Source organism: Eriocheir sinensis, chromosome 51 (assembly GCF_024679095.1).
Source record: "Eriocheir sinensis breed Jianghai 21 chromosome 51, ASM2467909v1, whole genome shotgun sequence".
Taxonomy (NCBI): Eukaryota; Metazoa; Arthropoda; class Malacostraca; order Decapoda; family Varunidae; genus Eriocheir; species Eriocheir sinensis.
The window spans coordinates 6,286,231-6,291,321 of record NC_066559.1 but is presented as its reverse complement, the minus strand read 5'-3'; the positions used below and the strand labels follow the sequence as shown (position 1 = coordinate 6,291,321).

Here is a 5,091-nt window from a genome sequence, read left to right as displayed (position 1 = left end):
CTCTTTCCTCGCCTACCCCACCTCCCCACTATCTGCCCTTCCGTGTATACAAGCTCCTCCCTTTCCCTCCCTCTCCCCCTCCTCCTCTTGTATAACCGCTGACGTTACGTTGTATAAGTCTAGGCGTTTTTGTGACGTCACCTCAGGAATCTTCACCGTTTCTGTAGCTGGGAGTGATAAGATACACAACTATGCGCCTCGATGCTCGCCGCGTGATGTAAGGACGGGAAGGCGCTTGTGTAAAGGTGGTGCTACGTAACGCGGCGACGGGAAGGTTTGGTAATGCACTGCAGGTGGGATTCTGTTGCAGCCATTCTGTAGCTATTCAAAGTTACGAATAACATTAATTTATTTTGTTTACATGCTTTGTCAAACTTCTAATCTCGTTTCTCGGTTGATTTGAAATATTTAGTGTTGCTGCGGAAAAGAAGGAAACGCAATGCTACTTATAACGTTAGACTTTACTGCAACGCCCACTTTAGTTTCTCCCAGCACACGAAACAAAAAGGCCGCGGGTCAGTGGCTGGGCTCAGAAGGGTTTAAAATGTCCAACCTTACGCCCCAAACTATTTATAAATATAAATATGAAACTAATAATTTGAGCCACTGTGAACATGAAATATCATCACTACGAAGTTTCCTAATTTCGTACCTCTTGGGATATATATATATATATATATATATATATATATATATATATATATATATATATATATATATATATATATGTATATATATATATATATATATATATATATATATATATATATATATATATATATATATATATATATATATATATATATATATATATATATATATATATATATATATATATATATATATATATATATATATATATATATATATATATATATATATATATATATATATATATACACACACACACACACACACACACACACGTGAAGTAGCTTTCAAGAACTGACTCAACAAACAGTACTTTGATATAATATTTTAAGACTAACGCTTAAAACTCTCTTGCGAAACGTGAATTCCGGCCAAGTCACCATTTTATATTGCCCATAATCCCACTGAACAAGATATCAGGAATGAAACTGTGAGGTAAAATTTTAGGTGTAAAATGGGTTACCGTCGCCTTAACCTCTTCAGTACCATGACGCAGTATATGAGTCATTTCATCTCCTCTCGAATCCTCCTAGAGAGATGTGCGTCATGGTCATTGGACTATTCTACGTAGTCTGTAAAACCAGGATATGGCATGGAGGTTATGTTTTGTCTGCTTGTATTGAAGGGGTTAAAATATCTAATGGGTTTTAAAAGAGACGCCAGAAACCCAGAAGCATAAAGAGCCGGGAAGGAAACATTTTTTTTTCAAATTACATGGAGAGTTGCAAGAGGCAGTACTTACGGCCACACACCAAAAGCTGACAGCGCCTGCCATAGTAACAGGTAGCGGAGTTAATAAGGGATAAAACGGGAGCCCTCGATGCGATCACAGACCCTCTCAAGTAGGTGACGTATTATTTAATGAGGAATACATCTCAGCACCAAGCAAGAAACAGCAATTTTCTCCTATGCTGCAGACAAACAAGGAGGCAGTAGTGGGTAAAGAGACCCACTACAGTACACTTACGGCCCAACAGGACGGGTGATATGCTCTCTGTGGGACGCTATAACAGGAGAGATTTTGGGTATAACCGCGGCGCATATACCCAGTGGTGTCCTATAGTGGGGGAAGAACAGGAACTGAATGGTTTGATAAGTTCATATTCGGCCTTCATAATCTATTCTTTCTCCTTTTCTCTACAAGTTTGAAAGCGACTACCATATAGCGCGTCGACTCGTCACATACTTCAGTGAAACCAAATTGGCGAGTCCGTTGTGGCGTTGGCTCCCGCGGGTTCTTTCCTCCCCTCCAACACCTCTCTCTTCCTCTCATGTGTTAGCTATAGGTAACGTATGAGAGGGAAAAATAGGTGTTGTGCCTGTGTGGCAGAGCAGAGCAAAGGACCCGCGGAAGACAACACCAAAACGGACTCGCCAATCTAGTTTTATTATAAGCGTCATTGTCAGCGTACTTAGTGTCAGAGGATGAAGCATTACACCACATTGATAGCGCAAGGATGATAATTTTCACTTTAACGTTTTCTTACTCGCGCTTCTTCACACTAAACAGGACGCAGCCACCGAAAAACCCGCCCTCCTAAGATGAAACATACATTTGATGGCATATCGTCAATCATTCATTACCTCATGATTTCGATGTCTTGTCTTAAACTTCGTAATTAGCTACATGTGCTGAAAAAAAAAAAAAAACTTTCATTGCACACACACACACACACACACACACACACACACACACACACACACACACACACACACACCTGCTTTCATTGCTCCTGTTCTGCACGCTACACCTTTCGTTGTTCCGGTGACGAAGAAAATTTTTCATCATGATTACTTCGTTGACGCAGTACGAACACAATCATGAGTAACGATAAGACAGCGTAGAATTGGTTGACATATTAATAATAGTAATAATAGTAACAATAATAATAATAATAATAATAATAATAATAATAATAATAATAATAATAATAATAATAATAATAATGAAAATGATATTTTTTCTATGAATCCTTGAAACTCAGCATCTATTTCTGGAAGGCTACGGAATTGCGCAAGTGCTGGAGATAGTTGGCCTTCCGCAGCGTGTCAATACACTAGCGGGACGAAGACCTATCTTTTTAACGTCATTGCTGCATAACTGGCAACGATACCGCCGTCATTAGCATTACCGGGGATAATCAGTGCCGTAATGGAGCATCTGACATCAATATATACATTACAAAAAACTACCGCCCGAACAGGGACTCGAACCCTGGACCCTTAGGTTAAAAGCCTAATGCTCTACCGACTGAGCTATCCGGGCTTGAGTTACCGACTCTACATGGTGGTATAAAAACTGCTTTCATCACCAGCCTGGGAGCAAAGTCGTGGCATCAGCGGGTTAGTACCGGAGGCTGGGGCAGGTGGTGACTGACCGCTGTCCATCATAACGAGAGGAAAGGACTTAATCCCTCACGAGAGAATTTTCCCTCACCTGCTAAGAATAGAGAGCGAGAGATGATTGCATGATATCAGACAGGAGAAAGCGAGAGATTGTGAGAGGGAAAAATCGTTAAATGTTAAGGCGCGGTTTCTCCCCTCGCCTCCACTCCCCTCTCCGGTGGCTCCTCACTCTCTCCCTCCCAGCAACGCGGCAAGTGTGCAGGAAGACTGGAGGGGAGACTGCTTTGTTTGGCTGCACGTGTCGCACTCCTAGTCCTCCTCCCCTACCTCTCCCTGCCACTCCACCACCACCACCACCAATCCACCTCGAAGCAGGATTAATAACACCCCAGCACCACCACCGCCATTGCACTACCACCATATAGCTACATTTTACATTATTTCCCTTACTTTAATTATTCATGTTAATTTCTATTTACTGTTTTATGGAATGATCGATTCAGTGTTTGTTTTCCTTTGCATTGGAGCGACTGATGACGAGACTACTGAGCATCCTCTTTCCCTTGCATGATGATGACGATGACGACAGACGAGAAACAATATAATTTCCAATGATAATGATAAACTGAGTTATTGCGTCATGATTCTACAACACACCCAAAGTGGCTTCAATCTCGTGCGACTGGGAGTATTTCACGGATTGCGACAAGAAATTAGGTTGCAAACAAATATTTTCATGACCTTGGAACCTAAACTCTTGAAATTAAGGGAAGTTCTCTCTCTCTCTCTCTCTCTCTCTCTCTCTCTCTCTCTCTCTCTCTCTCTCTCTCTCTCTCTCTCTGACACACACACACACACACTACACAAAAATCTAGATCAAATTCTAACTGTTCCGTTATTTATTTTTAAACAATTTTATCATATTTTAATGTTTGTGTGTGTGTGTGTGGGGGGGGGGGCTATGTTTATTTGCGGATCAAACAATATATTATGATGGCCGTCTGTTACGGTTATAATAATAATTTTGATAATAATAATAATAATAATAATAATAATAATAATAATAATAATAATAATAATAATAATAATAATAATAATAATAATAATAATAATAATAATAATAATAACAACAATAGAGATTTCACTTGCACCAGACGACAATGCAGAAGAAAATTAATCTATGTTCTATTGAATCCTTCGATTGTCTTATTCTTGAGCAATGACGCAAGGCAGGAAATAGAGGAGGTACGAGAAATATTAAAAATGGTAATGTAAATAATATAAGTCAGAAGGGGGATGGGAGAGGAAGGAGAAGCAGGGTAAGGAGGGGAAAGTAGGTGAGGGTAATAGTAGATAAAAAAAAGGGGGGGAGGAGGAGTAGGAATGGGAGGAGGAGGAAGAGGAAGAGGAGGAGGAATAGTAATATTGATGATGATGATGAGGATGACAATAATAATAATAATAAGAGGAGGAGGAGGAATGTTATTGGATGGTGCCTACTAAAAATAAATAAATAAATAAATAAATAAAAAAAAACAGGCAACGTAGTAAGAAGATAAAGACGACCGTGAGGAGAAAATAAGATAACAATAAAGGGCGGGAAGGGGGGGAAGGAAGCGCGGGAGGGGAAGGAAGGAAAGAAAACTGATAGGCGGGAGGAAGAACGGAAGAGCATTACTAAGGTAGCTAGGCGAAGGTATGTGAGGGAACACGCAAGGCTGAGGGAGGGGAAGAGGGGAGAAATACACAACGACAGGGAGGTGAGGAAAAGAGGGAGATAGAGAGATCGTGGGTAGGAAGGTGAGGAAACAGGAGGGAGAAACGCCAGCAAGGTAAAGTGTGTGAGTGTGGTGGAGGGGGGGCAGGGTACGGTGACAGGGTAGTGGAAACGGGCATGAATGAATAAAGAAAGACTGAGGAAAGGTTAAGAAGGGCATAGATATAGTGAAGGTAAGAAAACGATACGGCCAGAGGGTATAAACTGGTTGGAGCAGAGGAGGGATAAACTAAAGAGATATGAATAGAAGAAGACGGTGACGATAAGAGAAAAGGAAAAAAAAAAAGGGTAAGCGAGGGGAAAGGAGGAAGCGGAGG

The 5,091-nt window shown here is 40.6% G+C and overlaps 1 non-coding gene across 1 annotated transcript; it reads right to left on the bottom strand.

Annotated features, from left to right (window-relative positions):
* Positions 1-2,844: 2,844 nt before the first annotated feature.
* On the bottom strand, positions 2,845-2,917 carry Trnak-uuu (transfer RNA lysine (anticodon UUU)). Its single transcript has one exon. It is a non-coding gene; the product is annotated as a tRNA-Lys (tRNA).
* Positions 2,918-5,091: the final 2,174 nt, after the last annotated feature.